Below are 11,689 nucleotides of genomic sequence, written 5' to 3'. Positions count from 1 at the left end.
GCCACTGAGCGGCTTTCCCAGGCCTCTCGGGATCCCAGAAGTGCATTTTCTTCCCTTGGCCAAATGGCTTATTAATAGAACGGGCTTATTTATATCTCACCCACAAAATCCCAAAGTGATACAGCAACAGGGAGATATCGAGCCAATTAGTTGTTGGGTTTGTTGTCGTGGGGGAATCTAGTTATTAATTTACTGCCCTTCACCGGTGGCAGAATCGATTCAGAGGAAACCAAAAGGAAAAGGAAAAAGAAAAAAAGAAAAAAAAAGAAAAAGCCATGTATTTTCATACCATCTGAGAAAACTCAAAGAGACAAGGCTAAACCATTTAAACCTTTGGCAAAGCTGTCTCAACTAAGGGCGGTGGGAACCTAAGGGCGTCTCCACGGTCAACTGCATTTGCTGAGCATCTAGGAAGGGACTGACTTTACATATTTGCATTTGGTACTCACAGCCGCTCTGTGACATGGGGTTACCTCACCCAGTTCAAGGACAAAGGCATTCATTCATTCATTCATTCATTCATTCACTATTTGTTGAAGCCCTCCTCTAAATTTGGCTTTGGAGGGACGATGGTGGACGAGATGGAACCTGGCTTCCTGGAAGGTACATTCACGTTTAGGCAGCTCAGATGGAGAGACTTGCCCAAGCTCATCAGCCAGCAGTTGAGTTTGGTAAGGCCAAGAGAGGAACCCATGTCCACCAAGGCCAACATCCTGGCATCCCTGTGCCTTCCCCTGGGTGCTGGCTCTGTGTGGGTGGTGTGGCCTGCGGCAGAGCACACTCTGAGCATCACCCAGCCTCCTAAGTGGGCAACCTCACAGGAGAAGTCACTAATGAGCATGATTTAGTTTAGGACCTGGGAGAGGAGGGTCCGCTGAGATGAGGGGTTGGGGGCACGTTTTGCTATACTATGAGAGTAATTGTGGAAGATGAGGAGTTCAGGAGTACAAGTATTTTTCTTAAAAATAAGTTATAATAGTCATTACAATTGTTGAAATTTTGGGGGAAAAAAAAGAACAGTGGAAGAAATAAAATGAAATTCACCCATGATCCCACTACCCTGTTTAGATCATGCTGTAACATACTGTGAACGGTTTTCTAAACCATTAGAAATTCTTTGTGGGTATAATTTTTTTTAACTTTTCATTTTTAAATAATTTCAAACTTACAGGAAGCTTGCAAAAATTATACAGAAATAATACAGAGAACTCCAATATGTTCTCTACCAAGATTCCCAACTTTTCCAACTTTTAACATTTTGCCACATTTGTTTTATCATTCTATTTTTCTACCATTTATCTAATCTATCATCTATCCCTATCTACCTACCTCATCTATCTGATTTTCTAAACATTTAAGAATAGATTGTATGTATCATGCTCCTTTATCATGCAATACTTCCATGTGTATTTTCCTAAGAATAAGAACATTCGCCCGTGTGACCACATTAGGTACAATTATGAAGTTCAAAAAAATTTAACATTGATATAAATCGTAGAATGTATATTCCAGTATTTTCAATTGCCCCAATAATGTCCTTTTGGGATTTTCTCCTCCATTATTAGATCCAGTCCAGGATTAGGTATTGCATTTAAATGTCATTGTCTCTTAAGTCTCTCTTTTTAAAATTGTGGTCACTTATTTTATATAGTGACCACACTTATATACAACATCAACTTTCCCATCTCAACCTCTCCCAAGCATACAATTCAGTGGCATTAATCACATTCACAATATGAGCATAATTTTAAGTGGGAATATAATATTCTATCTTGTGGATAGTCTATAATTTATTAAACTTTCCCCTATTGGTAGATATTTCATGTGTTTCTATTTACTGTTATAAATAAAAGAGATGAACATATGTGTTTGTCCTTATTTTTACCTCCTCAAAATTGAAGTGGAATTATTGCAACAAGGAGAAAGAACATTTTAAAGACACTTGAGACATTGCTCTATTGCATTCTAGAAATGTCATACAAAGTTCTATCATGCTTGTGGTGTGTGTGGGGATATCATTGTACCATTTCTTCATCAATGTTGTGTATTGATTTTTACAAATATTTGCTAATTTGATAGGCCAAAAATTGTGTTTCATTATTGCATTTTCTTCACATATATTGATTGCTAGTGAGGTTCAATATTTCTTTGTATGTTTAATTCATCATTTGTATTTCTGCTGCAAATAGCCTTTTCTTGTTCTTTGCACATTTTCCTATTGGGTTTAGTGTTTTCTAATATGTATAAATGCTATTTTATATTTTGAGAACATTAACTTTTTGATCATTTTGTTGTAGACATTTTTCTCAGGTTGATTTTGCTGTTTATTTTTATGTTCTATGTTGTTCTTTACAGTGGTGGTTTGAATTTTTATGCAGCCCAATATATCTGTTTTTTCTCTGTGATTTCTTCAATTGCTTTTATGCTTAGAAAGTCTATCTCCAAACTGAGATAGAAACAGTAATTTATATTTTATTGTAAGTACTTTATGGTTTCTTTCTTTCTTCTTCTTTTTTTTCATATTTAACTCCTTAATTTATCTGAAATTTATTTTGTTCTATGATGTGTGGTGAGGATGTAAGTTCTATGATGTGTGGTGAGGATGTAAGTAGATAAACAGTTAACTGTTTATCCCAGTAACATTTATTAAAGAATGCTTTTTCCCCCTCACTGGTCTGAGATGACACCTTTATCGTATGCTAAATATCTTTTAATATACAGTTGACTATTCTGAGCTGTTTTAGTCTGATCAGTTGATCACACTGTTTTAATTATTGTATCTTTATAATTTCATACATTTTAAAAATGACATATTTGTATAGAGAAATGTAGCATTTTAAAATATGGTAGAATAAATCTCCCACAATTACTCTATTTTCAAGGAAAAAAGTTGGCTAGCCCTGCTCATGTATTTTCCAGATTAATTTTAGAATCAGGCTGTCTAGCTCCAGAAAGAACAAAATTTCATTTGAGGTTTTATAAGGGATTGGCTTAAACATATACCTTAATTTGCAAAGCATTTGCATCTTTATACTAGTCCATTTTACCATTCGGGAAATTGGTATGTTATGGTTTCTTTTCTATTCCTTTGTTTTTGCATGTTTTAACTCTTCGGTCTAAATGGAGTTTTAGATGAGGATCAAAATTGATTCCTTCTCAAATAGCCAATTTTCTCAAATCCCAGTTTTTGTATAACTCATACCTTCTTCAGTGATTTATGATGCTTCTTTTTATCATTTGTTAAGTCTCTCTCTATATATTAGGATCTGTCTCTAGGCTATCTGTTTAATCCCATTGATCCGTCTGTCGATTTTTATGCTAATGCCACACTATTTTGATTATTGGCTGGTCTTTCCGAGGACTAGTTGGCAGTGCCAGCCCCTCCAGATGCCTCTTGGAGTCACTGTCTTTGCTTTCTCCCAAACAAGGGTTCATGCCCTGAAGAAAGAATCTGCCGCTTGGTCAGAGCCTCTGGTCGAAAGCTTTTTCGTGCCTCAAGGGACTCAGACGGAGCAGTCTGATGTCAGGTTTCAGTTTTTAGTTCAGAAAACACCTAGACTGATGGAGATGGAGACCTGATCTCTCTCTGCCCTGCCCTTCTCTCAGTTCAGTACAGCCAGATGCTGGCCATGGGAGAGAGTGCAGGAGAATGAGGGGCCAGAAGTTTTCAGGGAGGTGGTGCAGGACAATAACGATATACTAAAAACCTCTTCACTTATCAAGTGCCTGCTATGTGCCAGGCCTGTGATAAGAGCATTGTGTGCAGTAGTTTTAATTTCCACCATAACCAACTGAGCTAATACTAACCACATTTTGCACACTAGAAGACTGGCTAAGAGGCAGTGAGAAATTAACCTAATATCACCCAGCTAATAGGTGGCGCCTATTTCTCACTCCAGTGTATCTAAGTTCAAAACCCATCATTTTTCCTGTGCCATGGTTGACTCAGCCAGAACTCCAGCCCATGCCCAAAAGGCCCTCCTGACAGGAATTTTTCCCCTAGAGAAAATGTTTTAGGCTCCTTAGCTTTGAAGGGTCTCCAACTCAAGCCCTTCCTGAAATTGAATATGATGATGCAAGATCGAGGTGTTTGAAGCTGGTCATCTAAGCCAGGGCTCAGAGGTCCCTTCTCCACCAGGCTAGGTGGGGTTACCTTAGGGTCTGCACCAGGGCCAAAGCTCTACCTGCAAGCCGGGACTCCCAGGGTCTTCTCCACTCCCTGGACCTCATCGGGGAGGGTTCCTCAAAGGTTCCCTCCACCTGGCTGGGGCCAGGCAGGCAAGCTGGTTTTTTAACCTGGTGACTTCCCAGGCTGAGCAGGTGTGTGGAAACAGGGGCCATGGTGGGAGGAGACAGAGGGAAGCCCATTGCTTTCAAGAGCACTCTATGGAACTAGCTGTATTTCTTTCCAAAACAGTTGACTGAAATGGCTAAAACAGTCAGAATTTTAAAATAAATACTCAGTGAATATCTACTGATCAAAGAATACAATCTAAATTTGCTTCTAATCTTGGTCAAAAGACAATGTGCACATGGTCACATTTCCACTCACATAATCACTGGGCACGTAGTACAGCTGTCTCTTCTTTTCCATAATTTTGATGGTGCATAACTTGAAAGAAAAAACATCTTTCAAATGAGGCCTAGAAAGGGTGAGGTGTGAGCAGACTGATACCAAAGGATCTAGTCATGGGAGGATGAGGCAAAGTTGCTTTGTGGGGGAATTTCTCTTTGGAGGACATGGGAAACAAACATAAATTATTATCCTTAAGACTTACTTTTGAGGCATGTACAATCCTGGGCTAGGAATCTAGGTGCCTGAGTGCTGATCTTGGCTTTTACTAGGCTTTTACTAGTATTTATGTTTCTTTGTAAGATGCTTTCTTTCCCTGGTTCTCAAGTTTTATTCATCACATTCTGATTATCAGAGAAATCATGAAACTATGGAGGTGGAGGGACATTAGGAAATGAGTCCTGGAGGCCATATGACTTGCCCAAGATCACAAAGTCAGCCATCGTTTTTGTGGACCTCACCTCCAGCAACCTCCTAAATCACAGAAGATAATCTTGGCACTCCCTTAAGAAAGGCCCGGTGAAGCCCTACATTATTATTCATGTCCAGCCCAGCTTTGAACCTTCTCTCCTGAATCTTAGTCTTTGGAGTGTGTTTCCTTCTAAGCAGTTGACACGTGCCTCCTGGAACTTCGCCTCTCCTTCTGGAGGTCCAGCAGGGTTTATTTGACTGCCTTTTATAGAGGGGTACTGCCTGACCGCAAGGGTTTCCTGTTTTCTTACAGGACCCCTGCCTCAAGTCTTGTCTTTTCCATCTGTATGAGTGGACACATCCTCCATATTGCTCTTGATCAGGCCAAAGGAGTGACAGCATTCCTGTTCTGTGTTGGTAGTGACTGTGAAGTGCTTGGATTGTCAGAATCATCTCACCGCTATGGTATATTTTTGCTTCAATTCATAGGAGGCTCAAAGTGAGCAAAGACAATGGCACAGGGGCAGGGCGGGCCTTTGAATGCTGGTCATCTGGTCTGGACAGAGAGCCCACGCAAGAAAATCTCAGATTCGCATGGAGACTTCTCTGGGGAACTGTTTTGCTACATAGTAGGGACTGGTGTGGGGCATAGGGAGCATGTTTTATACATTTAACCCTTATCATAGGACAATAACATCAGTGAGTGTCAGAGGTGGAAGAGAGTTCTGGGATTACCCAGTCATTGCCCAGATGTTCCTGGTGTAGGGATGGATGAGATCCAGAAAGGGATGGGACCAGCTCAAGGATCCGGAGGAGGGAAGCACGTCTGCCTGCCCTTGTGGAGTCCAGGCCCTTTCCTGTCCTCGCAAGGGTCCAGAAGAAGAGGCCTCTGAAAGGAGCGGAGGGCAGCCTGGGGACAGTGGGATGGTGTTTGGAGGGAAGAGGGAATCACACCACCACTTTCTAAGTTGAGAATTTTCTGAAGACTAAAGTTATAACATCAGGGGAAGGTTCCTCAAAGGCGCTCTTTTGGACCAGGGGTCTCTGAGCTATGCATGGTGTCAAATATCCCCCAGGGTCTTTTTCACTTTTCTGACAAAATACAATTTTAATTCAGTGCGAAGACACACAAAAGGAAGAGCAAAATGGTAATGGTACCTGTCTTAGTTTCCTAGAACTGAAGTTACAGTACCACAAACTGGGTAGCTTAAAACAACAAAAAATTATTGTTTCACAGTCCTGGAGACTAGAAGTCCAAAATCAAAGTTTGAGCAGGGCCGCCCTGACCTGCAAACCTGTCGGGGAGAATCCTTTTTTGCATCTTCTAGCTTCTGATGGTTTGCTGGCAATCTTGGTGCTCCTTAGTTTGCAGCACTTCTGTCTCGATTGTCACATGACTGTCTTCTCTCTTCTTCTCATAAGGACGACAGCCATATGGATTAAGGGCCCAATATGACCTCGTTTTAACTTAACAATTCCATCTGCAATGACCCTATTTCCAAAAAATGTCACATTCCCAGATATTGAGGGTTAAGACATGAACAGATCTTTTTTGTGGAGTGGGGACAGAGTGGGGAGTGCTGGTGGCATGCCTCCCTGACATCTAGAGTCTTGGGTCGTGTTCTGAGTCCCTCCTGCCCAGGGCTCCTTGACGCACTGAAGTGGAGCTCCTGGAGGTTTCTCCGTGGCCTGGGTGGACACAGGTGGAAGGCGATAAAAAGAATGGGAGATGTGCCAAGTTAGATCCTGGGGGTCCACTTACTGTCCCAGATTGGCTCCGTGTGCCCTTTTTCTTTTTCCTTTCTCTCTTTGTTTTAGGATAGGGAGTTGGTTTGCTCATCTCTCTTCTTACGTTCTTACCAACTGTCCTGTCCACAGATCAGCTCTGAATTAGTAGCCTGGTTCCTGAGTCAGCACAAGTCCTTTTCATTTTTAAGATCCTCTCAACTATTTACCAAAAGGAAAGAGAGTTTACAGTGTAAAAATCCTGGGTGCAGGTAAAGGCTAAATACATCTCGAAACCACGTGTAGAGGGCAAACCTATTCTTCAGTTAAACACAAATGGATTGGGTCTGCCAATCTCATATTCCAGTTCTCTCTTTCTTCCTCAGGGGGTGCCCGAGGGTCTCTCCCACCAGTTCATTCTTTGGTTCTTTCATCCTGGGGCAGAGCTCACAGCCCTCTCCACCTCTTCCACCCCCAGTGCACCTCTACCCCGCTGCCTTAGTCTCAGTCTCCTAATTCAGCAGAACTCTTGGTGATCCTCTGTAGGTGGAAAAACAAGTACCTCAAGTCTCAGGTGTGATTTTTTTTACATTTCTCAGGAACACTTAAGAAACTTTCTGTCCTCCATGCTCTAATGAGCATTTCCTGTTCCCAGGGTCTAATGGGGAGCCCTTAGAGGAAAGAGCTAAGGTTGGAGGCTGGGGGAAAGGAAGGTGTTTACCCTGGGTGGCTCCTTAAAGAAACCCAGAATACCCCCTAGGCAGGGCTGAAACTGTAAAAAGCTGCTGCATACTTCACTCAGCTCTGGAATTGCTCCAGCCCGCTTAGATGGTGCCACTATGCTACCCCAACTTTACCTTTTTCGGTTTCACAATCCCTGTTTTGGCTGCACACTTGGCTCTTGCTCTCTTACATTCCCTAAATCTAAGGCTGCATTTTTGAACTTGGATTCCAGTTTTGACGGCATTGATCCCCCATTTTCCTAGGTCAGCATTCATGCCAGTTTCCTCAGGCACGGACTTTCATTTCTGAAACTTATGTGATTAATTCAGTGCTTCCCACAGCCAGATGGAGACACTTGTTTCTTCCTGCTTGACTGCCTAAAAAGAAGGATATTATCGCTAATTCTCTTTCTCTCATATACCTACTGTAATAGTTATTGAGTCTATTACAGACATTGTCTTCTCTAACCCTATTTGATGCATATAGTTCTCTCCATTTGACAGATTTGAAAATTGCTGGACAGAGAGGTTATGTAACTTGCCCCAGACCACACAGCCTGGAAATGAAATTCAACGCCAGGCAATTTGACTCCAAGGCCTGCCCTCTTAGCCGGGATATATGAAACATAGCAATGAGAAAGAAGTAGGAGGTAGGGTAATAAAGGAAAATGAGGGCAGGGACATAAAGTAAAGCCAGGAATGAGTTTCATATAATAAAACACAGCAGAAAGTCCTGTACGTATGTTATTGGCAGACCACAAGTTTGGCTCCTGGCAGCCAACACAAAACAGGTGGGAACCTCTTCTGGCTTCAGCTCACTGAGCAGAGATGTTTGAAAGTTCGTGGTGTCCATGTGATCAAGCACAGATAACCAGCTGCACTCACCTCCCTAAATTCTCTCAAGTTCTCCGTCATACAAGATCTCCCCCACTCCCAAATTCAGGAGCCCAGTTTTCTGAGAACCCTATCATTGCAGTTTGGCAAAATTATTTCACACTTATTGTAAAAATGATGTAATTTCCACTAGGAAAAGGGGTGAGTCTTTCTCAAAATAATAATTATATATTGGCATTAGATTGTAAACTTTAGGAAAGCTGCAACTTTAAAATTAATAATTTTTTTTCCTTTAAATGGCTCAGTGCCTAGAACAGTGTCATGCTCACAGTAGCTGAGAAATAGATATTAATTGCATTGAATTAATGAATGCTGAAGGGCACTCTCATAGCATCTGTGTGTTACAAGAGGACGGATCTATTTCTGGGAGGACGTCCAAGCGTTAAATGGCTCTAGCACAATGGAAAGGCAGGGTAGTGCAGTGGACAGGGTGTTCTGGAGTCTGACAGACTTAGTAACTGTGTGACCTCAAGCAAATCCCTTAACTTCTCTGATCCTCTGACTATGAGGCTAAAAGAGATGATGTTCCAGTGTCTGGAATATGGTAGGTAGTTCACAGCTTTCGTTTATTCAATCCACCATTCATTTAGAGCACAAGTTTTTGGACAGGCACTGTCTTCTGTCCTGGGAATTGACGGTGATCAGGACAGAGAGGCGTCTGGTAGCTTCCCTCCTCTGCATGTCCTACCCGGAGGATGGTCGTTCTTGCAGATATTTAATCACACGGGTGCCCCAAGTCTAAGGTGCTGAGGGGAGAGAGGAAGAGCATGGGAAGATCAGGGGAAGCTCGGGGAAAGGACCCCACGCGGAGAAATGGTGTTCTTGGTCGGTGCCCCCCTGGTCCCAGCTGATTCTGCTTCCGAAGCCAGGGCTGGGTCAGGCAGTGACAGAGGCCGAGCCCCCCTAACTGCCCGGGCTCACATGGTATTGACACGCGGGAGCTCACAGGAGCCACATTACTGCTTTTGCTGAGAAGTGATTACGCCTTTTTTATTGAGGTGGAACAAACAGTCTCCAGTGCTTCCGGTTTGCATTTAAAAGTGAAGTGGGGGGTGGTTTAATGTTATTAAAACAGCCCATGGTCTCACAAACGCTCTGTGTTATTGCAAACAATGCACTAATTACATGCAGGCCTTGGCACCCACCACTCTCTTCTCCTGGCTCCTCAGGGTGTTGTGTTTGCATTTTTCTTACCCCCAGGATCAGCATTTTCATCTCTCCACTCTCTCGGGGAATGGGACATGGGAGTGAGGTGGGTGGGGATGGGCAAGGCAGCACACAGACCCTGTAAACTCAGAGGCTGCTAATAGGGACCGAAAAATCTTCATAGGAATTCTCTCTTTGGATCTCAGGTCGTTCTACAACTCCTAAATACACTATATTTATTAACATGCACTTGTTTACAGGCTTTTATTTTGGGTCCTAGACCTGATTCTCATGTGTAAGTCCCCTTAACAGCAGGGTCTATGCCTCCCCTACCAGACTGGAGGCCCCCTGAGGGCAGGGGCTAACTCCACCATCAGAGCGGAAGCCCCCTGAGGACTAGGGCTGTACCTCACGTCTTTCAGGAGGCGCTACTCTTGGTGCTGGGCACAGAGCTGTGGACCCAGAAAACTCTTCTAACCCCATTATCATGAAAAAGATCAACAATGGTTTCCTTGCCCGCTCAGTTGGGATGTCAATGGATAGATTCTTGAGTTAGTCTCATTTATTCCTCTTAGAGAGTGGAAATGTCACTCAAACACTTTGGAACACCAGGAAGAAAAATAGAAAAAAAAAAAAAAAGGAAGTACAGAAGAGGGAAGGGGGCGACGGGTGTCTGCAGGTTAGAGGGACCCAATTCCTTACCTCTAAGCCTCACTGCAGACTTGTTAAGTTTCTCCTGCCTCTGGACCCCAACTCAGCCCAACTACACTTATCCCCCAGGCCAGAGTCCACTCTTTCCTCTCTCCTCTGTTTCAGATTTAAAAGCACACACTATCTAGATTCTTTCCTTTGATTTACCCCTAATCCCTCAACTGAAAACAAAAACACCAACAATGAAACCCCTCCAAACACATGGCTGAGATATTCCTTTTTTCAGAATCCTAATGATTTTTACTACACTAAAAGGCTCAGGAGGGCAAGGATCATGTCTGTTTCATTTATTATTTTATCCCCCAGGGCTTGCCACAATGCCAACCCATGGTAGATGCTTAAATAATGAGTTTTTTTAAAAAATACAAATAAATGAATGTACTGTTCAGGAAGAGCTGTCAGTAAGGGCCTTGACTCAAGGTCTGCACTGTCAGCATCCAACTGGAGGAAAGCTGTATTCTGGGGTCTCGTGGCTAGGAGGCAGTGTTCTCCAATTGGTACAAGCCAGGGCAGTGTCTATGTGTGCATGTGTGTGTGTGTTTTGATTATGTTGACCAGACACTAATAAGCTCTGACTCCAGAGATAATTCTAGAAGTCTCTCAAAACTTAGCTTACTTTTCCTTGAGTACCCTGCTTCTTAAATATGCTGTGAAATGTTATTATGCATGCATGCTGCTGAAATAACTAGGTTTATTTGGAGATTTTTTTTTTATCCAGTAAACTTTATTTATATATAACAACAGTACAAATTGCATCCTTGGCTTGCAAAATAGGAGTGTTTCATATTTACAATAGGTACACAATAATATATTAGAATAACAAAAATCCCCTATTTTATTGGACCATTTTAAATACTTAATTTTCTTACAGTTTTTGTTCCACAACACCTGTAAAAACAACAAAACCAGACAACCATCATTGTATTTTCTTAAAAATATATATAATACAGATTCCAGTGTGTCAAAAAGAGTGGGCTTGGGAAGGAGAAGTTGGGGGGAGAGGCAGTTGGACTCGGGTCCCGGACTTAACTGGTGTAAAGAGCTTGTCCCTTCTGCTCCCACGTACTCAAGAACATCTGTTCTTTTTGGTAGGGACTATATCCCATTATACTGTCTACTCTGAATGCCAACATGGAGAGCAAATAAAGCAAAAGTCAAGACCTAGATTGAAATCCAGAAAAGGCTTCATAAAGGTCTTCTTTGAGGATAGAACAGAAGGAAACAGACTGCGCTGCAGGGGAAGGGATACAGCTCCACCTGCAGGAAGAGCTTCCTTATGGTGAGGAGAATGAGACACACGCAGGTGACCACAGAATGCTAAGGAATCTCCAGTTTGCTTACTGGGTTAAGGCTCTGTCTGACAAGCACTGGTCTTGATTGTCTCTCAAGACCTCCCCTAGTACTAGTTTGGAAATAATTAAGAGTGGAACTTTAACTTCATCCATGGGCATCATTGAGCCCTGGATGCTAAAAATTCACTCTTTGGGGGAAACTAGGAGAAAGGAAA

This window comes from Choloepus didactylus, chromosome 2 (assembly GCF_015220235.1).
Source record: "Choloepus didactylus isolate mChoDid1 chromosome 2, mChoDid1.pri, whole genome shotgun sequence".
Lineage (NCBI taxonomy): Eukaryota > Metazoa > Chordata > Mammalia > Pilosa > Megalonychidae > Choloepus > Choloepus didactylus.
Note: the sequence above shows the minus strand (reverse complement) of the source record.